Here is a 24341-nt window from a genome sequence, read left to right on the forward strand (position 1 = left end):
TGATGTTTTGGTCACTTTTGAATGCTGGCGGTGCTTTCACTCTAGTGGTAGCATGAGACAGAGTCTACAACCCACACAAGTGGCTCAGGTAGTGCAGTTCATCCAGGATGGCACATCAATGCGAGCTGTGGCAAGAAGGTTTGCTGTGTCTGTCAGCGTAGTGTCCAGAGCATGGAGGCGCTACCAGGAGACAGGCCAGTACATCAGGAGACGTGGGGGAGGCCGTAGGAGGGCAACAACCCAGCAGCAGGACCGCTACCTCCGCCTTTGTGCAAGGAGGAGCAGGAGGAGCACTGCCAGAGCCCTGCAAAATGACCTCCAGCAGGCCACAAATGTGCATGTATCTGCTCAAACGGTCAGAAACAGACTCCATGAGGGTGGTATGAGGGCCTGACGTCCACAGGTGGGGGTTGTGCTTACAGCCCAACACCGTGCAGGACGTTTGGCATTTGCCAGAGAACACCAAGATTGGCAAATTCGCCACTGGCGCCCTGTGCTCTTCACAGATGAAAGAAGGTTCACACTGAGCACATGTGACAGACGTGACAGAGTCTGGAGACGCCGTGGAGAACGTTCTGCTGCCTGCAACATCCTCCAGCATGACCAGTTTGGCGGTGGGTCAGTCATGGTGTGGGGTGGCATTTCTTTGGGGGGCCGCACAGCCCTCCATGTGCTCGCCAGAGGTAGCCTGACTGCCTTTAGGTACCGAGATGAGATTCTCAGACCCCTTGTGAGACCATATGCTGGTGCGGTTGGCCCTGGGTTCCTCCTAATGCAAGACAATGCTAGACCTCATGTGGCTGGAGTGTGTCAGCAGTTCCTGCAAGAGGAAGGCATTGATGCTATGGACTGGCCCGCCCGTTCTCCAGACCTGAATCCAATTGAGCACATCTGGGACATCATGTCTCGCTCCATCCACCAACGTTGCACCACAGACTGTCAGGAGCATGCCCAGGCGTTGTAGGGAGGTCATACAGGCACGTGGAGGCCACACACACTACTGAGACTCATTTTGACTTGTTTTAAGGACATTACATCAAAGTTGGATCAGACTGTAGTATGGTTTTCCACTTTAATTTTGAGTGACTCCAAATCCAGACCTCCATGGGTTGATAAATTTGATTTCCATTGATAATTTGTGTGATTTTGTTGTCTGCACATTCAACTATGTAAAGAAAAAAGTTTTTAGTAAGAATATTTAATTCATTCAGATCTAGGATGTGTTATTTTAGTGTTCTCTTTATTTTTTGAGCAGTGTATGTATATATATATATATATATATATCAATAGATGTAGGTAGCCAAGAGCTGTAGTTCTGCCGAACCTGAAAGAGAACAGTGACCTCTTGTGGAGCCAAATGTGAAAAGGCATTGCATGTCACCCCTCCCTGACCTCTTAGCGAGTTGCAATAGAAAAATGCATTTCCATTAAAAGTCCTACTTCTTTGAAACGACAAAGGCTATTAACAATTTAGTCAGCGGTATATATATTATAAGTCAAAAGTTTGGACACACCTACTACTTCAAGGGTTTTTTCTTAATTTGTACTATTTTCTATGTTGTAGAATAATAGTGAAGACATCAAAACTATTAAATAACACATATGGAATCATCAACAAACAAAAGTGTTCAACAAACCAAAATATATTTCATATGAGATTATTCAAGTCTTGGCATTCTCTCAACCAGCTTCATGAGGTAGTCACCTGGAATACATTTCAATTAACAGGTGTGTCTTGTTCATAACAAAATAGTGTAATTTCTTTCCTTCTTAACATATTTCAGCCAATCAGTTGTGTTGTGACAAGGTAGGGGTGGAATACAGAAGAAAGCCTTATTTGGTAAAAGACCAAGTCCATATTAAGGCAAGAACAGCTCAAATTAACAAAGAGAAACCACAATCCATCATTACTTATACAGGAAGGTCAGTCAATGTGGAAAATTTCAAGAACTTTTCAGGTTTCTTCAAGTGCAGTCGCAAAAACCATCAAGAACTATGATGAAACTGGCTCTAATGAGGAAAGGAAGACCCGGCGTTACCTCTGCTGCAGAGGATAATTTCATTAGAGTTAACTGCACCTCAGATTGCATCCCAAATAAATGATTCACAGAGTTCAAGTAACAGACACATCTCAACATCAACTGTTCAGAGGAGACTGCATGAATCAGGCCTTCACGGTCGAATTGCTGCAAAGAAACCACAACTTTTATTTAACCTTTATTTAACTAGGCAAGCCAACTAAGAACAAATAATTATTTACTGCAGTGATGCGCCATCCCATCTGGTTTGTGCTTTGTGGGACTATCATTTGTTTTCAACAGGACAAAGACCCAACACACCTACAGGCTGTGTAAGGGCTATTTGATCAAGAGGAGAGGGATGGAGTGCTGCATCAGATGACCTGGCCTCCACAATCACCCGACCTCAACCCAATTGAGATGGTTTGGGATGAGTTGGACCGCAGAGTGAAAGAAGAATAGCCAACAAGTGCTCAGCATATGTGGGTACTCCTTCAAGGCTGTTGGAAAAGCATTCTAGGTGAAGCTGGTTGAGAGAATGAAGAGTGTGCACAGCTGTCATCAAGGCAAAGGGTGGCTACTTTGAAGAATATAAAATATAATTTGATTTGTTTAACACATTTTTGGTTACTACCTGATCCTATATGTCTCATTTCATAGTTTTGATGTCTTCACTATTATTCTACAATGTAGAAAATAGTAAAAAATAAAGAAAAACCCTTGAATGAGTAGGTGTGTCCAATCTTTTGACTGGGACTGTATATAAACTCAGTAAAAAGAAACGTCCCTCATAAAAATCCAAATAACTTCACAGATCTTCATCGTAAAGGGTTTAAACACTGTTTCCCATGCTTCAATTAACCATAAACAATTAATGAACATGCACCTGTGGAACGGTCGTTAAGACACTAACAGCTTGCAGACGGTAGACAATAAGATCACGGTTATGAAAACTTAGGACACTAAAGAGGCCTTTCTACTGACTCTAAAAAACACCAAAAGAAAGATGCCAAGGGTCCTTGCTCATCTGCGTGAACGTGCCTTAGGCATGCTGCAAGGAGGCATGAGGACTGCAGATGTGGCCAGGGCAATAGATTTTAATGTCCGTACTGTGAGATGCCTAAGACAGCGCTACACGGACAGCTGATCATGCTCACAGTGGCAGATCATGTGTAACAACACCTGCACAGGATCAGTACATCCGAAAATCACACCTGCATGACAGGTACAGGATGGCAACAACAACTGCCCGAGTTACACCAGAAACGCACAATCTCTCCATCAGTGCTCAGACTGCCTACAATAGGCTGAGAGAGGCTGGACTGAGGGCTTGTAGAGGCCTGTTGTAAGGCAGGTCCTCACCAGACATCACCGGCAACAACGTCACCTATGGGCACAAACCCACCGTTGCTGGACCAGACAGGACTGGCAAAAAGTGCTCTTCACTGATGAGTCGCAGTTTTGTCTAACCCTGGGTGATGGTCGGATTCGCGTTTATCGTCAAAGGAATGACCGTTACACAGAGGCCTGTACTCTGGAGCGGGATCGATTTGGAGGTGGAGGGTCCGTCATGGTCTGGGGCGGTGTGTCACAGTATCATCAGACTGAGCTTGTTGTCATTGCAGGCAATTTCAACTCTGTGCGTTACAGGGAAGACATCCTCCTCCCTCATGTGGTACCCTTCTTGCAGGCTCATCATGACATGACCCTCCAGCATGACAATGCTACCAGCCATATTGCTCGTTCTGTGCGTGATTTCCTGCAAGACAGGAATGTTGTGTTCTGCCATGGCCAGCGAAGAGCCCTGATCTCAATCCCATTGAGCAAGTCTGAAAATATCTGGGAACTTGCAGGTGCCTTGGTGGAAGAGTCGGGTAACATCTCACAGCAAGAACTGGCAAATCTGGTGCAGTCCATGAGGAGGAGATGCACTGCAGTGGCCACACCAGATACTGACTTACTTTTGACCCCCCCCCTTGTTCAGGGACACATTATTCAATTTATGTTAGTCACATGTCTATGGAACTTGTTCAGTTTATGTCTCTGTTGTTGAATCTTATGTTCATACAAATATTTACACGTGTTAAGTTTGCTGAAAATAAACGCAGTTGACAGTGAGAGGACGTTTCTTTTTTTGCTGAATATATATATATATACATATACACACACGCGATCTAGCCACACTAGGCCAAGCTAATTAGTTAAACTGGTAACGTTAGCAGTAGGCTAATTGCCAGGTGCAAAATAATTAACTGAAATCTTACTTGGCTAGTTATGAGAATAATTAAACTGCTGAAAAAGCTTTTCATAAGTATCGCTGGCGATATGAGAAAAATACTCACCAAAAGTCTCACTTGAAATTAGACTGGGCTATGCCTACTATTCGACCAACATTTGAATTGGATTTGAACTAGCCTAGGCAACCGATAGTTCATGGGTGCTAGATCTGCACTATGCTATGGGCTGTCTGAGCTAGATTTCATATGCACACTAATAATTCGATATTAAACTGTTGATGACTGTAGGCCGAGTATGGAAATGGTTATGTAAACACCGTGATCTGCTTATCTTAATCGGCCTTAAGTCAAAATCGAAGTAAGCATAGGTTGCTTAGAAAACCAGGTGTTTTAATCGATCTTTCGAATTATTAGGACATGTAAACAGTTTAATGGTGTATTTGATCTGCGCATGTGCTCGCCCCCGTAGCGCAAGCCTTCCTCTTTAACGAGAGACGACTCGTCTTCATGCACATTTTTTCATTGATAAATACTGAACCAAACATGTTAGTTCGATATAAAATTGCGCGACTAAAATCTCCTCGGCAAAAACGTAAAAATCAATGAAATATTTATTTAGTTATCATAGATTAATTCAGTCTGTTTTGGGGACGTGTTTACTGGCTAAGGCGTCTTAAAATGGACAAGCAGCACTATTGCCGTTTTTTTTTCTCGTTTTTCAAGCTAAGGTATTTTCATGCGAGCACTCTCGCCCGGTTCGCCAGCCGAAGTAAAGCATGCTGAAGCCTTTAACCCTACAACTCAGTTACTGATGCCAATATCACGTTGAACATGATGAAATGACTAATTGAATATTTAAAAGTCTGTATTAAATATGTATCAAATTATTTTTTGTCAAGTACAGTTTACATTAGGTATAAAATGTGCAGTAAAATGCTTATATGCTATGTCAAGTATGACTTTCAAATATAAAGTGTCTAAAGGCAGTTGAACAAATAGTAGGGTGAATTCGGTTTGTGGGCCAATTTTTGCATTTCCAGCTTCTGTAACCTCTTTCGAAATCTATGCAACATATTAGTGCAACACAAGATACATTTCTGAAATCCTTAACATGTTTCCTAATCACAAAAAACAACATGTTGATATATTCACAGATGACACATTTGTGTACGCTGAGTCAAACCCATGTTTTCAGTTCACATTTGGTAGACTGGGACAGCAGGTTAGAGAAACTGGGACACCATTATTATACACTACTGGTTAAAAGTTTAAGAACACCAACTCATTCAAGGTTTTTTCTTTATTTTTACTATTTTCCACATGGTAGAATAACAAATGACAGTCCCACTAAGCCTAAACCAGATGAGATGGTGTATCGCTGCAGAATGCTGTGGTAACCATGCTGGTTAAGTGTGCCTGGAATTCTAAATAAATCACAGACAGTGTCACCAGTAAAGCATCCCCAAACCATAACACCTCCTCCTCCATTCTTTACAGTGGGAAATACACGTGCGGAGATCATCCGTTCACTCACACCGCGTCTCACAAAGACATGGTGATTGGAACCAAAAATCTCCTATTTGGACTCCAGACCAAAGAACAGATTTCCACCGGTCTAATGTTCATTGCTCGTGTTTCTTGGCCCAAGCAAGTCTCTTATTATTATTGTGGTGTCCTTTAGTAGTGGTTTCTTTGCAGCAAATTGACCAGGAAGGCCTGATTGACCAGGAAGGCCTGATTCACACAGTCTCCTCTGATGTTGAGATGTGTCTGTTACTTGAACTCTGTGAAGCATTTATTTGGAATGCAATTTCTGAGGCTGGTAACTGTAATGAACTTATCCTCTGCAGCAAAGGTAACTCTGAGTCTTCCATTCCTGTGGCGGTCCTCATGAGAGCCAGTTTCATTGTAGCGCTTGATGGTTTTTGCGACTGCACTTGAAGAAACTTTAAACGTTTTTGAAATTTTTCGTAGTGACTGACCTCATGTCATAAAGTAATGATGGAATGTTGTTTCTCTTTGCTTATTTGAGCTGTTCTTGACATAATATGGACTTGGTCTTTTACCAAATAGGGCTATCTTCTGTATACCTTGTCACAACACAACTAATTGGCTCAAACGCATTAAGAAGGAAAGAAATTCCACAAATTAACTTGGTAATTGTATTCCAGGTGACTACCTCATGAAGCTGGTTGAGAGAATGCCAAGAGTGTGCAAAGGGTGGCAATTTGAAGAATCTCAAATGTAAAATATATTTTGATTTGTTGAACACATATTTCTGGTTACTACATGATTCCATATGTGTTATTTCATAGTTTTGATGTCTTCACTATTATTCTACAATGTAGAAAATTGTCAAATTAAAGAAAAACCCTTGAAGGAGTAAGTGTTCTAAAACATTTGACCGGTAGTGTAGTTCTAATTGTACCCTAATGACAATTACATTTTGTGTGAATAGAAAACAGTGAGGATTTCAGACATGTATAATGTGTTGGCTAATATTTTGGATAGATGCCAGAAGAAGTTACAGAAGACAGCAATGAAAAAAGTGTCCCACTTCTGAATTCACTCAAATATCAGTATTAATAACAGTACTACAAAACATTTTTTTTACAGGATATAGTACTTCAAGAACCAGAGCCTTGCCTAACCAACGTACAGGATCTCTTACCTCCATTGGAAAAGTCTATAACACTGTCCCAATGTATCTACTACATGTTGTCCTACTTTAGCTACTGTAGCTATGGTTGGGAAAGCAGGACAACTAAAAAAATGACAAAATGATCAAATGTAAATATAAAATTGGCAACTTTTTCATGTATTTTGAGTAACCAGTACATAGTATGCACATTTACATCACTGTCACGCCCTGACCTTAGAGAGCCGTTTCATTTCTCTATTTGGTGAGGTCACGGTGTGATGTGGGGTGGGCATTCTATGTTTTGTATTTCTATGTGTTTGGCCAAGTGTGGTTCCCAATCAGAGGCAGCTGTCTATCGTTGTCTGATTGGAAATCATACTTAGGCAGCCTTTTTCCCCACCTATGTTGTGGGATCTTGTTTTTGTACAGCTCTTGTAGCCTACGGAACGGTACGGTCGTTTTGGTTTCACTTTGATATTTTGTTGCTGGTTCTCATTTAATAAATATGATGACCACAAATTATTCTGCGCCTTGGTCTCCTTCAAACAACGCACGTTACAATCACAATGTGGCACTGTGCATTATTTATGACATGGCTTTATAACCTTAACATTAAAACAGAAAAAAAGCTATGTCACTGATCTTACCATGTACTTTGCGGGGTGAGCAACCTGTTGGAATATTGCTCTGCCCACCTCTATGATGTCATACCAATGAAGTGATGTGATTTTGATTATGTGGTTTCTCTGCAAGGGCTTAGTGACAATAGTTTAGATTTTCTCTTGTCAGACCAAGAAATAATTGTCACATTTAAAATGTATTAAATTGAGATTGTGTGTCACTGATCTACACACAATACCCCATAATGTCAAAGTGGAATTATGTTTTGATACATTTTTACAAACAAATAAAAAATGTAAAACTGAAATGTCTTGAGTCAATAAGTATTCAACACTTTTGTTATGGCAAGCCTAAATAAGTTGAGGAATAAAAAAGTGCTTAACAAGTCACATAAGTTGCATGGACTCACTCTGTGTGCAATAATAGTGTTTAACATGATTTTTAAATGTCTACTCCAGCAGTGAATTTCAAGCAAAGATTCAATCACAAAGACCAGGGACGTTTGCCAAAAGTTCGCAAAGATGGGCACCTATTGGTAGATTGGTTTTAAAAAAAGCAGCCATTGAATATCCCTTTGAGCATGGAATTAGTTTTTAATTACATTTTGGATGGTGTATCAACACACCCAGGCACTACAAAAATACAGGCGCCCTTCCTAACTCAGCTGCCGTTGAGGAAGGGACATACTCAGGGTGATTTTAAAACAGTTACAGAGTTTAATGGCTGTGATAGGCGATAACTAAGAATGGATCAACAAGATTGTAGTTACTCCGCAATACTAACATAAATGACACAGTGAAAATAAGGATGCTTGTACAGAATAAAAATATTCCAAAACATGCATCCGGTTTGCAATAAGGCACTAAAGTAATACTGCCAAAAATGTGTCAATGAAATTAACTTTTTGTCCTGAATACAAAGCGTTATGTTTGGGGAAAATCCAATAAAACACATCACTGAGGACAGATCTTCACAAACATTTTGCTACACCTGCAATAACATCTGCTAAATATGTGTATGTGACCAATAAAATTTGATTTGAATTATTTTCAAGCATGGTGGTGGCTGCATCATGTTATGAGTATGCTTGTCATCGGGGAGAACTGGGACGAAAGTAACTCTTTTTTTCCCCCTAATTACTCAGAGATCGATAGAGCTAGAGACACCATATTTTATGATAAATATCTTATACATGTCCTCTACTAGTAATTTTATTTCTAGTGTAAATTAGTTTAAATTAAATAGAAGAGATCTACCGCAACGTTAATTTTGCACCTGCTTATGGGGCGGGCGTAACACAGCCTTGGGACGGAAGTAACAGCTGGTGAGAAGTGCACAATATCTGTCCTGCTGTTTTCAACTCTCTCTCTTTACCGCACCTGCTGTCTCAACCTCTGAATGCTTGGCTATGAAAACCCAAATGACATTTACTCTTGAGGTACTGACCTGTTGCACCCTCTACAACCACTGTGATTATTATTTGACCCTGCTGGATGTTTGAACATCTTGAATATCAATCTGGCCTTAACAGACCATGTACTCTTATAATCTCCACCCGGCACAGCCAGAAGAGGACTGGCCACCCTTCAGAGCCAAGTTCCTAGCCACCGTGCTTCTACATCTGCATTGCTTGCTGTTTGGGGTTTAAGGCTGGGTTTCTGTACAGCACTTTGTGACATCTGCTTTATAAATAAATTTGACAATGTTATCCTTGTCATGCGTGCTCCTTGTGTCTTGATATAACAAATGTTTTTATTCTCTTCACAAATGGCAAACTCATCATGCTCATCACATTTCCATGGATTGACATAAGGTAATTGACGACCAGAATCATAAAGATATATATTTTTAACCACTAACCTGTTGATAAAAGTTTGTGAGAAGCTGATCCAAGGCATAATTCTAATGATGTCATATATAATTTTCAAACACTCAGTCACTTGTTGATACTTTTCTAACGTTATAAAAGCACTATGACCTAGAGTAGACAATGCTTAAAAGTTCATCATTTTACATTTTGTTACTTTCATCCCACCAATCTCTCCTGTAACTTATCCTAGGCTAACACCCAAGACTAGTTAGCATGATACTTGAAACTTGTGCTGTCATTTAGTCACTAGATGGGTTAAGAAAATTACATATGTTTGGAACCTTCAACAACTAAACGCAACCAAAGATTATCGATATACAGACAAGATACTTGTCTCTCCGCCCTGACAATGGGAGTCGTTGTCCACAAAGTGGCACTGCGGGCGATCTAGCTCCTGCCTATCCTTTCTTTGGATTGGTGGATATATCTCATGATTTGAATACTTTTTGGGATATTCGATGAGGGTTGTTGACAGCAACCGCCTGTATTCAATTGAGAGATGCTCTGCTACTCTTCTCAAGCCATGAATATACATAACCATCTTAAGACAACTCCGATATGAAGTTTTTTTTTGTTGTTGCAGGATGTCAGTATACTCTCGTAACAATCTAAGCATTAAGAAACTTACTTTTCAATCAAATAAACCTCATGTAGCAAATAAGCCATACATTTTTTTATTGACCAAAATCGACACTCTCATTGACATCCATACAAAAACTCTTTGCTTGGTGGGTCAAGAGGTGTAGAGGTAAAGAGAGAGTTGGGCCTCTCTCTTTACCTCTTCCTCTCTAATGCAACATTACAACCGAAAAACACCCTGTTTTGTTTGACATACATCACTCAAAAACACTTTTTGTTGATAATAACTTTGCGAAACATGGTCAGACTGGTCTGTTTTCTGCAGGGAGGTCATCCTCCACATTAGGAACATGGTGACTTCACTATGTCATTCTAGCTTTTGTGTTTTCTGAAAAAATCACTGTGTTACTTTTGCCCCTTGTTACTTTCGTCCCAGCTCTCCCTATATTTTGACTGGGGAACAGGAGTGGAGAAATATTATTTCTTTCTTTAGCATCTTGAGAGAATACAAATGCACAGTTAGATACCATCTGTAGGGGTATATTAATCAGCATCATAGGCTATAATCTGAGAGTATTTCAACCACGTCAAATATGCATCCAAAGTGAACTGACATTTTATCAGAAACATATTGGGTGGTAAACTTCTTTGCTCCGTGAAAGAAGCAAATATGACAGAATTTGACCGATGCCAACAAGATTGAAGGATTCATTCTATCGATTTATGACATTATTTTGGTGAGCAAGGGTTAATTTAGTCTTCTATGGCAACATAATGGCAGGAGATAAACTGCCTGTATCTTATTATAGACAAGTTAAGAAACAAATAGCCTACCAAAATGTCAGAAATTACAAACAGAAACATATCTAAAACATTCTGCATACCTGTGAAAAAATCTTTCCGCAGTCTCTGACGACAACGCATTTTCCATATTATTAACGGGTCCGATGCCAGCCTCAGATTTTCACTTTATCACATTGCCTATAGTCGTGCGGTTGCAGGTGGGTTATTAGCAACTGTAGGCAGGTGAACAAACAGCTGACCGCGTACCACTACTATAATGGTATATGGCTACGTGTCTGTTAGAAAGCACTCCACTAGATGTCACCCTCCAGCTTGCCTCATATTAGATACTGTATATTGACAGTTTTGCTATGGACACCTTGCTGCATTAATAAATCACAACAATCGCATAATGCCTGGGAAAAGCTTTCTTGTGTAAAGGACAGAAAAAACATCCAATGCTCTTAAGGAAAAGGAGGAACATTATCAGTTATTAAGGTATACTATTGATCATTGAAGAGCACTGGTTGACGAGTGCATGTTTTTTTTTCAATCATACTGTATGTAGCCTACTTTACCAATCTACAATCTACATCTCACCAATCCAACCCTATTGGATATCATCCCATAACTACAGAGGAATGGCTCACCCTCTAAAAGCAGTTATCAATTTGAGATAAATTGTCCAGGTGATAAGAAGTGCATGCGGAGTTAACTATAAAAACCGCTTTCTCTGAACTGTCAAGAAAGAAAGCCCAGTGCTATTGCAGCATTCAAATCCCCCTTTCCCTGTGCTAGAAGAAGAACTCACAATATGATGGCCATGATCCACTGTATCTCTATATAGACGCAGGTCAGGGGTGTAGATACATGGTCATCACCTTTGCTCTATATAAAATATTATACATGGCCTAATCCCATGCAATAGAAGCGCTGTGCAGGACTAGTATAAGCCATCTACAGATCTGAAATCAGAAATATCTGACTTCATCCATATGTAGTTAATGGGAAAAGGTTCTATGTGGGGAAATTTGACATGGATGCTTCTCAAACTTTTCTCCAGTGATAATTCAGTTGAAGAGTTGTATTATTTTCTCTATGGAAAATCTTGGCATATATTTAAGGAAATATTGATCATATAGGGATCATTTCCCACTTAATCTACACTGGATGTGTGTCTCCTTGTTTAATTAATATACATGTATTTCAGACTTGTAAGTGTTTTCATTACTTCTGTAGTTTTATTTCATGCAATGATGAAACCTAAAAGCAGACTTACTGTATTCTCACTGAAGTAAACGGTTTTTGAAAGAAGGAGAATGAAAAAAAAAGGAAACCCACACAGTAAAATGTCAGGTGAGTGTTCTGTTGTTATGTAGGCGACCCATGAGATACGCTCAGCAATCATTAACTTGGCAATGATTAAATACTTGTGTTTGAGTTTCACTGACGAGGGCTCTAGAGCAAACCATCAAACACCTATCATTCTGAAATGTTTATATGACTACCTCTATATCAGGTGGATAAAAAGACACTTCTCAAATTGGTTCTGTCTGTCTCTTGCTCTTGCTCTCGCTCTCTCGATCGCTCTCTCTTTTTTCTAAGTTAACTCACTCTTCTTATTGAAAATAACCAATTAATTAAATATTGAACATTCTCTGCCCTTTTCATGTGTGATTGCTTTATCTATGCATTTCACAATTCGTTGTATAATTTAATTAATAAATTGTGCACATGTACTGTAATTAGGGCTGTGACGATACCAGCATTTCAAACCAAACTCTTTGGTCCTTTAAAAACATGCTGTATGTAAAATGTTGTGTGCTATAGCTTGGAAAATAAATAAATGTGACTCTGGAGGACAACATAATGATGATTGTTTCCAACATTAGGACTTTTTTCCTAAAGAAGTTAAATCTGCTTCATGTTTTGTTTCCTTTGCATGATACTAACGAGTATCGTGATACTGGTATCATCTTGGCCCAAACTGGAATATATGTCTGTTTGTCATGATCCTAAAGCCTTGAACCTGAGTGCAATTCAAATGAAGTGGGGGAAATCGAGGGGTGAGGAGCAGAGGCACCAGATTGGTTGTTGCAGGTAAAGCAATCTGCAAATACATGAATTATTAGGGGCTATCTCCTGTCCTTACAAACTGTTATCTCCTGTCCTTTCATACTGGAAAGGCAGAGTGGGAAGGGGGTTGGGATGTAGCGTCTCACACTCACTGACAGGGGGGAGGTTAGTTTGTGGTGTGTTGTGGGGGAGGGGGCACAAACAGAGGACCATGGGCCCCCCTTAAGGACTCTGTGGAATGTAATTGAGGCTCACTCTTTAACACACAAGCACCCAACCAGGCAAACAGATAATTCATGATAGCTGTGTTAGCTTTATGGCTGTGGTGATCTCTGTTATAAACACATCATCTCAGTTGAATGCTGTTTATCAAATACAAGTGAACTCCAGCAACATAACTTTATAGGAAAGGATCCATATCAAACTTTCTCTGTCAAGACTAATACATCTGTCGTTCTCAAGTGACAAATAATACTTCCATTTGTGTTTTGAGTTCATGAGCTTAAATACGCATATCAACTGCCTGAAGCAAATAGGTATTTTAGAAGTTAAAATCGGTATAAAAGTGGCTGGACTGCATAAATCTCTGTGTGCTTGAAACTTGGGACACAGCTGAGGCTATGAACTTCACAGATTTTTTCAACAACACCCCTTTGAAGGCAACATCAAAGATGCATCGCCACACTGTATTTCAGGTGGGGCATTTTTTCCAGTATATATTTCCCCCTCCATCTTTAGCCCTGTCTCCCTCCCCAACAGTTGAAATTCTACGCTGGTGTGCCTGAGAGATCACCATGGAGACAGATTCGACACTATCTTCCATGACTCTTCTCAGGAGGGCAGTTGGGCCTCCTTAGCCCGTCAGTCTCCCATAGGGCGATTGCACTTCATAGTGTTTGCTACACAATTGCAAATTGTACCCTGAACACCGCTGTTCCCCATTCCCCATGTGGCATATGGATATTGGCCTGTTCTTGTGTTAGTGAACAGATGGATAACATGTATGAAAGTCTGAGGGTTGTGTGTGAGTGCATACTTGAGCTTGACTGCCAGTCACTGTGCAATTGTAAGGAGGCTGAGGAAGCACACATTTTGTATCATGCCTATTTATCCTTCTCCATGTTACTGCTCAATTTGAATTCTGTTGATTTTGTATTTTTGTTAATCTTTTGGAGAGGATTATATAAAAAGGTAAACTAAACCCACTTAGCCGATGACTCTTTGAAAATGCATACTTGGGAACCAGCAATGATTGGAGTGTAACAGATAATGTTGAAAATTGTACATCATACAATCTCAGAAGAATATGTAGGCTTATGTTACAATTGCAGACCTAAACACTTCATTTGTCAATATCAGTATTTGAGGCATCCGAATTATGGCTATATTTAGAAAATAATTAAATTAAAGAGATTCCCTCTAGGGACTGTCACTTTTTTGCTAATGGAGAATAGCACGTCACAACGTCCACGCTCACATAAATCTCCATGGGCTACTTTGGTGAGCTATAAATAAATGCATGTTGATGTATTTCCCCTAAATAATAGCATCGGTATTGCTGCCCGTCTCATCTATATACTTATTTCTAGTCTACGTGTAGTCCATGTTCAGAAAGATCCACACGTCTGAATTCTGAAAGAGGAGGAAGACAACTACTCTACCCAGAAGCCCTATTGCTCTTTTGCAAGCTGGCTTCTTGCGCTTTGGGAGTGTTTCCCATTTAAACAAACACAGTGGTGAAGATGGCGGAGAGTTAATAGGGACAAGAAAGAAACTGGTGTAGCCTACTCAATGAATGTGTTGAAGCGGGTGAGTTTTTCCTGCTAGTAGCCGGTGTTTTGTTGGAAACACTGATAGGGTTTTAAAACATGTGTCACATTTTCCAGTTGACCTGATGTAGTTTAAACGCTTTTCTTGGAATAGGCAGAGGGTTCACCCGTAGCCTACAACCAACTTACCTTGTAGTTCTGAGCTTGTCCGTTTATTTTGGAATTGTTGGCAACATGAAGAGTGCTCTCTCTCCCTGATGATGTAAGTCAATATTTGTCTATTGGCTGTTTTAAATATGTGTGCATTCCTCGTGGAGGTTGCATACGGATTTTATGCTCATCTTTGTTACAAAGTTTATCAGAGGGGCAAATTGATAACATTACATTCAGAAACTATTTCATCTCGACTGTGAGTTAACTCTTCTATTTTGTAGGCAAGATACCTGTTTGGTATTGCAACGGTTCTGTTAAAGTCGAAGTAAATCTTTTTTTTTTAAAGTACTAGTTGGCCCAAATATTTAGGCTCCGTTTTGATACTCCTTTTAAAATTAAGAACAAATATCCATAGTTTGATAACATTGGCCTAAAGCTGAATCTACTGTCGCCAACTAGCCTAGATTCCGAGGTTCAGTGTAGTTCTTTATGGTATTAATGGTTACAAGGAATAACTGTTTTCATCAATCTGCTACTTCGTAATGATTGTGACAGTTGACGCATGAAAATGAACATTGGCAAAGCGACTCAACCTCAACATGACGTAGCCTAATGGTCAGCTACGATTGAAATGCAGCTAGTGTTAAAATTACAACTCATTTAAGTTGGACAAAACAGCGACATGGTGGTGGTAGTAGCCCGGGCCATTGAAAAAATCCGCACATTTGCTGTTATTTATGGTTCACCCTTGCTAGGTTAAGTAGCTAGCTATCTGTGATCATAACGGTGAAGTTAATGACCTACCATAACGCCGTAGGATTGGATACGTACGTCAGGCCACCGGCTCAACTCTCTCGTAGGCTACATGCAGCATTGGTACAGAATAGGCTATTTATGATACCATATGTCTCAAGTTCACATACATTTAATTTACTGCAGGGCATGGTGAGGAGAATGTTCGTGTTCATTCGCGTGTGTGTGCGAGAGAGAGGGCTCATGTTTAAGCATTTACTTTGAGGCAATAAGGGAGCATTCTTCGACAGCTTGCTCATGTATTCTCGACAGACAATGGAGAGTGAGTAATTTCGCTTGAATTTAAAGGTCTAGGTGTGCAGTCTTTGCTTGGGGGCAAACCACGTGAATCACAAGAAACCTTTCTGATACCCACACATGTGCAGGAGGAGGACCTACTCATCCCAACATGCAAGACTCTCAATGCTCCGCCTGGTTTAAGACATTTTTAAGGGTAAATTAATTGAATTTGCCCTAGAAGAATTATTCAATCACAATCAAGTTTTGGGTGTTATTGAAGATGGGTTTCTACCTACCATACATGTGGCATGTAAATCTGGAGAGAACTGTGTGGACACACCTACAAATTAGTGGATTCACCTTTCCAACAAGTCAGTATGTCAAATTTCTGCCCTGCTAGAGCTGTCCCGTCAACTGTAAGTGCTGTTATTGGGAAGTGGAAACGTCTAGGAGCAACAACGGCTCAGCCGCGAAGTGGTAGGCCACAAAATGGGACCGATGTGTGCTGAAGCACGGAGAGAGAGAGAGAAGAAAAAAATACATTGTTCTGTCCTCGGTTGCAACACTCACTACCGAGTTACAAACTGCCTGTAGATGCAATGTCAGCACTGTTCGTCGGGAGATTCATGAAATGGGTTTCCATGGCCGAGCAGCCACACACAAGCCTAAGTTAACCATGCGCAAGACCAAGTGTCGGCTGGAATGGGGCAAAGCTTGTCGTCATTGAACTCTGGAGCGGTAGAAACGCACTCTGGTGTCATGAATCACGCTTCACCATCTGGCAGTCAGACAAACATATGGGTTTGGCGGATGCCAGGAGAATGCTACCTGCCCAACTGCATAATGGACATGGTCAAGTTTGGTGGAGGAGGAATAATGGTCTGGGGCAGTTATTTAGCAGACTGAGCCAGGCCTAATCGCCCAACACCAGTGCCCGACCTTAATCATGCTCTTGTCGCTGAATGGAAGCAAGTCCCCTGTTCCAACATCGAGTGAAAAGCCTTCCTGGAAGAGTGGAGGCTGTTAGAGCAGCAAAGGGTGGACCAACTCCATATTAATGCCCATGATTTTAGAATGAAATGATTTTAGAATGAAATGATTGAGCAGGTGTTAACATACTTTTGGCCATGTAGTGTATCAGGTGAATGTATGTATGGTGTCTGAGCTATGGGTGTGGAGTAAGAATTAGGCCACTGAGCTATCCTGACTAGCGAATTGTCTTCATGGTCTCATTTTAGGATTAGGCATATTTTATTTATCATGAATACTTTTTAATGCACATCTACATTGTCTACATCTTCTCTAGCAGTGTATATGTTTGTAGGAAGGGAACAGTGGCTGCTGTGTGAAACTACCCAATGAACTGCTGCTGCTACTCAGATTCTTTGCAAATTGGGCCCCCCCCTTCTCTTTATCTCTCCCTTTCTCTCACACAGGGTGTCAGGCTGCGTTAACAATGAATCAATCTTCTGGGAGATTCTTTGACTGCAGATGGGTTGAAGAAGTGACTTTGATGCATGGCATTTTCTTTGTCCGTTTACTACTGTGTTCTCAATAAGTCATTAACTTATCGCTTCATCTCATGGGCGCAGGAACATCTCTCTGGTGTCAGAGCTTCGTAGCAGATGAACCAATCCATTGATTTCCATGACATATTGAGTGGATATTGTTACTGTTTGTGCATTGGCATTTGTCAGTAGTAAGACCTTAGGGTTTGATGATGCATACTTGGCCTAATATTTAACTGTCATATTGTTTTTGCTCAGACAACTGTCTTCATCCTTGTCACTTCTGAAAGTATTCAGTTCTTTAAAATCAGGTTGTAGGTATTTTGACTTAAAGCAGAAAGAATGAGTGGGGAAATAAGCAAATGCCTCACCTTTTGTGTGGTGGAGAGGTACTTTATGATAACTGCCTCCACTCTCTTTGTCAAGCTGAATTTCTGCTCCATTGATGTTTGAATAGATTGCTTTGTTTTTGTTTGTCGTCAGGGTTGTGACTAAGGGGGAAATAAAAAATAAAAAAAGGTATGTGGTGGTCAACAAGTGAAGGTGAGGTTGTGTAGAATTAATCTTGTTAGTGGGGAGAGAAGAGCAGTGGCTGTGGGAGGGCTCTTGGAGACCCACTGAGCTGAAAGGAAAGCCTGATTGTTTCCCTAATTGAAATTTGATTCCTTGGCCTTTGTACCTTTTTTGTGGGTGATGGTGAGGTGCTGGGTTTGAAATGAAAGCATAAGTGGTCCTTATTACCTTGTTATAAGTAGGCCTTTCCCTTGTGCAGTTTTAAATTGAATGATTTCTGTGTTCAATCTTCTTTTTTGGTTTAAATCACACTTGGGCTACAAAGTTTACACATTTACATTTTAGTAATTTAGTAGACACACTTATCCAGAGACTTACGGGTAACTAGGTATGACAACCACATCTGTAATAGTTAGTAAAACTGTTAGGATTTGTTTTTTACAGCATTGAATGTTTTTGTTGGAGAGAGCGCTATAAAGTTACATTTCCAAGAAGACAAGCCCACATGACAACCTCAAGGTCATTAATTTGGTGACGGGAAACTCTCTGTGCATGTCAGCTGACATGCACGTGACATACCCGAGGGGCCTCAAAGCCACACGCTTCACAAATACCTGCAACAGGTTAGTTTGTTGAATCAACTAAAGCAAAACTCTTCTCTCTCCCCTGAAAGGAAAGAGCCGGAGATAGAACTGGAGTGGAGACTTCAGTTCCTGCTGATTAAATATTTAGGACTGACTTCTCAGATGGAGTGTGTTAAAGACCAGAAGAGTAGGAACTGTAGAGCAACTAAAACAGAGGTTTCCCCTTCAATGACACCAAACCTTGGTCTCAATCATTTCATACAGATTGCAGTGTGGCTCCGCTAGTATCACTTCGTATTCATGCATTCCCCTCTCGTTCAACTCTGAGGTAATACCCAAATGCCGGAGTAATTCTGCCATATGTGAGCCTGAGCCATGCAAACTTATGAAAGCCAAACGTGCAGCCTGAAGTAATCATTGCACCCAATTCCAATTTATAACCACTAAGGCATTGGAACAGTTAGTACTCTGTAGTCACTGCTGGTTGGGCGACAGAGGGAATAGCTTATGAGGAAGAGAGAGGGGGGCACAGCTCTTTTTTTTTTCCCCACCAGTCTTACTTTCTCTCCCTTGGCTGAAGAATGCTCGTTAAACTGGTTCACCTGAACAAGCCAATGGGAGGGTAGCTCCCTGCCCTGGTTTTGTTACTATTGTAAAATGTTAGTGAGACTATTTGTGTTTTGTTTAGGGCCCCCTTTTATAAAGTCTGGGGGAAAAAAAAGAGGAATAGGAAAAAAAGTTTGGTTTGTGAGATAAATGTTACCAGATGCTTTCTACGTCAGGCAGGCAGTGAGGAGAGAGCGTGTCAGTTCTGGATGAACTTCTCAACTGCTACACGGCCACCTTGCTTTGATTCTGCCCAGTCTCTGCCCCTCCACAGTTCGGAGGAGAGTTAAGTCTTCCACCCTGAAGTGAGAGGCCTCTGCTATTCTGGGTCGATCAGCGAGCAGACTGCAGATTTACTACACTGTTAACACCAAAGTATGATAATACATTTATTGTAATGTTTTTCTGCAGTTAAATAGTCTTAATTGACTTCAGGTTGAGGGGACTATTGCGGAATAGATTAACATATTCACTTAGCTGTCACTTATGCCCGTTTGTTACCATGATGTTGCACTTGTTTTATATGGTTTTTCGTTAAGCTAACACCCAATCCAAGGGTTGCTTTCCGATACCTGTCAATCCCTGTTTTAAGAGCAGTGCAGCACTGCTGTCATTTTCACAATACTCAGAGCTATGGGGTGGCACACAAGTAAACACATTTTGATTCTGAATATGGTGTTTGAGTCTTTGCTCTGCATTTATGCACCTCAACTGATGGGCACTACCAAGAGTAAGAGACTCTACCACTGCTTTGATAGGTCCCTGTGGTCAGAAGAGGTTAATAATGTGCAGATGGGAATCCAATTGCAAAAGAATAAGCTCCTGTTTGATCAGATTTTATTTTCTCTTTCCCATATTGTTACTAGCCTGGCAAATTAAGCTAGTCTTTCCTTGTGTGTAAAAGAGGCACCCAACATTGAGGCTCCACCCTCATGCTTTATATTACCTAATGAAATGCCATTAACATGTGGAGACAACCTCTGACCTCAACCCAGGTCAAAGGTTATCTTTCAAAGTACAAAACAAATGTTGTTTACCGCTTCACTTGTCCAAATGGGTGGTGAAAGCTGAATGTTTCTCTGCTGCCTTTTGAAGAACATTCGCTCACCCTGCCACAGGGCTTTTATACAGATATTCAGGGGACACGATTCAGAGTCCAGTGTTTGGGTCGTTCTGTGCTAGAACAGAGAACTACCATGGTAGAATGTATATGTTATACTTTTTTACAGTCATATAATTTGTGGTGTTTTGACCTATGAGAGCTGTGATTAGCTGGAAAAGCTTGACTTAACAGATGGAGTAGAGCGTGGTGCCGTTGAGTCAAAAACAACCACGTTTGGGTTGTCAGTAGATGACTGCTCAGCCGGGTGGGTTTATGAGTTCATCTTTGAATCTGAGTGTTCTAATACCCAACGTATGGCCCCCTCCCTCCTTTAAAAAGCTTGGTCCTTCTGACCCCTGTATCCACCCTGTCCTCAAGTCATTTAAACACTTTTAATTAGAGGTTGAATTAGACCGATTTATGATTTCTCAACACCGATACCAATTACTGGAGGACAAAAAAAAGCCAGTACCGATTAATCGGCAGATTTTAATTTTATATTTATTTGTAATAATGACAATTACAACAATACTGAATGAACACTTAACTTAATACCTCAATAAATAAATAATGAAACATGTTCAATTTGGTTTATATAATGCAAAAACAAAGTGTTGGAGAAGTAAAAGTGCAATATGTGCCATGTAAAAAAAGCTAACGTTTGAGTTCCTTGCTCCGAACATGAGAACATATGAAAGCTGGTGGTTCTTTTTAACAGGAGTCTTCAATATTCCCAGGTAAGAAGTTTTAGGTTGTAGTTATTATAGGACTATTTTTCTCTCTACCATTTGTATTTCATATACCTTTGACTATTGGATGTTCTTATAGTCACTTTAGAATTGCCGTCCCTCTCCTCGCTCCTACCTGGGCTCGAACCAGGAACACATCGACAACAGCCACACTCGAAGCAGTGTTACCCATGCAGAGCAAGGGGAACAAGTACTCCAAGTCTCAGAGCGAGTGACGTTTGAAATGCTATTAGCGCGCACCCCGCTAACTAGGTAGCCATTTCACACCACATCGTTACACCAGCCTAATCTCGGGAGTTGATAGGCTTGAATTCATAAACAGCAGAGCTGCTGGCAAAACGCACGAAAGTGCTGTTTGAATGAATGCTTATGAGCCTGCTGGTGCCCACCATCGCTCAGACTGCTCTATCAAATCAGACTTAATTATAACATAACACACATAAATAACGAGCCGTAGGTCATTAATATGGTTGAATCCGGAAACTCATCTCAAAAACAAAACATTTATTTCAGTGAAATACGGAACCGTTCCGTATTTTATCTAACGGGTGGCATCCATCAGTCTAAATATTCCTGTTACATTGCACAGCCTTCAATGTTCTGTCATAATTACGTAAAATTCTGGCACATTAGTTCGCAATGAGCCAGGCTACCCATACTGTTGCATATACCCTGACTCTGCATGCAATGAATGCAAGAAAAGTGACACAATTTCACCTGGTTAATATTGCCTGCTAACCTGGATTTCTTTTAGCTAAATATGCAGGTTTAAAAATATATACTTCTGTGTATTGATTTTAAGAAAGGCTTTGATGTTCATGGTTAGGTACATGTTGGAGCAACGACAGTACTTTTTCGAATGCGCACTGCATCGATTTTATATGCAACGCAGGACATGCTTGATAAACTGGTAATATCATCAACCATGTGTATTTATAACTAGTGATTATGATTGATTAAGTTTAATGCTCGCTAGTAACTTACCTTGGCTTCTTACTGCATTCGCGTAACAGGCGGGCTCCTCGTGAGGCAGGTGGTTAGAGCGTTGGACTAGTTAACCGAAAGGTTGCAAGATCAAGTCCCCGAGCTGACAAGGTAAAATCTGTGGTTCTGCCCCTGAACAGGGCAGTTAACCCACCGTTCCTAGGCCGTCATTGAAAATAAGAATGTGTTCTTAATTAACTGACTTGCCTAGTTAAATAAAGGTGTACATTTTTATTTATTTTTTATCTGCAAAATCGGTGTCCAAAATGACCAATTTCCGATTGTTGTGAACTTGAAATCGGCCCTAATTAATCGGCCATTCCGATTAATCGGTCAACCTCTACTTTTAATAGTGTTAATCTGACTCTGTGCAGCATGTGGTGTTGACCCAGTGCTGGACAGAAGGAGGGGAGTGAGACTGGCGTGAGTCTAAATTGTGGGCTATTTGGGTTTGCGAATTGCGTTTACGTTGACCACTATTATGCTGTACTTTGATTCAGGACTTTACTGTTTATCTAATACAAGAAATTTAGTAAAAACATCAAATGTCTGACCCAGAATTGCAAATTAAAAATTGTTACACCCTTACCCAGCTCAGCTCCAATGACAACTATTGAGATGGCTTGACACAAATGGTCCTATAAATAAATGTTAGAGGTTTTATTCTTTAACCTCCACTTGTGTAGAATTGTGGTTCCCACTTCCAGTGGAGATGTTATGGAGAGAAATTGAACTTATTTGATCAAGTTGAGCACTTGCACCTATAAATGCGTTGGTGTTAATTTTATTAGTGGAGATTCAGTTTAACTCATGAGTAACCTGATCTGAGTAAGACCAATCATCCTCTTATTTGAAAGCTACTGGTGCTTCTTTTTCTCTGCATAGCGTTTCTGACTATCTGGCCGAGTGGGATTTAAAAAAAATATACACAAAAAAAATACAAGATTCAGTAAATAAAAAATTAGTGGTGAAACTGGCATCAGACCATTTGAGTAGAATTCTTTGCAGGGGTCATAGTTCAGCTGCTGCAATTGGCTGAGGAAAGGTGAAATTAAAACTATGCTAAACTTTTGACCCTGCAGGAACGCCCAGCTCTGGTGTGGAACAGAGACTGTTCTCTTCCTGTGTTTACTCCACCGATTCATGGAGGGAGGAGCGAGTAAGGGGGAAATCTGCTGAGCTGCGGTCTGAAATGAATGTTGACTTTTCAGCTGAGCACCACACTGTGAGCACCCTACCTGGTTGGTGGGGGTATAACATTAGCACTCCTCTATACATTTTTATTGTTCATATCATTTACCCTCAATTCAAGAGTTGATGGTATAGATTTATGGATGTCTTTTGAAAATATGGTTAAGGTACCGTGTGCTTCCCTCTCCATAGCCTCTTCAATAGGAGACTGAGAGGATGCTGATATTATCTCAAAGGCAGAATGGGGGCATTGCAGGCTTGACTCTGTGCTGTCAGATAAGTCTCTGGCCATTGATTAATGATCTCATTAGCATAATATTAGCCCTGTGATCATGTTTAGCCATGGTCTGTGTTCTATAGGTTGCAAGATGGTGTGTGGGGGATGGGGTAGTAGTTAATAACAACCTAACTAGCATGTTCAGAGACTGTAGTAATGCCCTAAGGAAGTTAATATAGGGGATTATGATAGTACACTTTCATTTGGTGTTTGTGTAGTGTGCTCGTGTCCAGTCTCGTTCACGCTCTTTGTCTATTTTAATGATGGAAGAGATGTTCCTGCAGGACTTCTCTTTGTCTCTCCCTCTGCTGTATACACACACACACACACACACACACACAGTGAGTGAGATTAATCTCTTCTCTTTGTCTTCACCTTCATTTATATCCCCCTGTTTTTCCTCCACTCAAAATTAAAGCAGGAAAATGTGTGCGTTGTGCTACTATGGCTCTGGGGATGGAGAGGGAGTGCCTTCTCGAGGAGAAGCTGCTGTGCTTTGAATGTCTGCTCCTTTCAGCTTTGAACTACCTGCACTGCAGCACCAATAATTCACTCTTCAATGTTGATGTGCACACACTCACCTCTTCAGAAAAAACATGCAGAGAAGACACACTTTCACTGTTGGTGCTATGTAGTGGGGTTGTGATTAGTTGAATATCCCTTAATCGTTGCAACTCTCTGAATAAGCCATTGGAGGTTAGTCTACCAATTGTTCCCTTTTCTTACTCTATGCTGTAAACAAGGAAGTACAGGTATGGTTTTCTTGTGTAGAATCTCTGCCCTCCCCTTCCTTTCAGTCCTTGCCTCCTGTTGATAGGAGTGTGGCTATCAACAGCGCTATGAGGCTGGTTTTGATCTGAATTTTAAAAAGAAATGGACTCAACAATTTCAAAGATTTTATTTTAAATCAGTTAGGACCTAATCTATGGATGTCACATGACTGGGAATGCAGATATGCATCTGTTGGTCACAGATCAGTAAACCAATCAGTATCTGGTGTGACCACCATTTGCCTTATGCAGCGTGACATTGGCGTTTTGTATGGAGT

At 40.6% G+C, this 24341-nt stretch overlaps 1 protein-coding gene across 3 annotated transcripts in view; it reads left to right on the forward strand.

Moving 5' to 3' along the window:
• Positions 1-14532: 14532 nt before the first annotated feature.
• Positions 14533-24341, forward strand: part of LOC139371250 (nuclear receptor coactivator 3-like) — a 34621-nt gene continuing 24812 nt past the window's right edge. Inside the window, exon 1 of one of the 3 annotated variants that reach the window (XM_071111480.1) lies at positions 14533-14634. The gene's annotated coding sequence lies outside the window, so the exon portion shown is untranslated. Of the gene's footprint in view, positions 14635-14835; positions 14857-19345; positions 19366-24341 lie in introns of those variants that run through there. The other 2 variants (XM_071111481.1, XM_071111482.1) reach the window with 2 other exon arrangements.

Source organism: Oncorhynchus clarkii, chromosome 17, assembly GCF_045791955.1.
Source record: "Oncorhynchus clarkii lewisi isolate Uvic-CL-2024 chromosome 17, UVic_Ocla_1.0, whole genome shotgun sequence".
Lineage (NCBI taxonomy): Eukaryota > Metazoa > Chordata > Actinopteri > Salmoniformes > Salmonidae > Oncorhynchus > Oncorhynchus clarkii.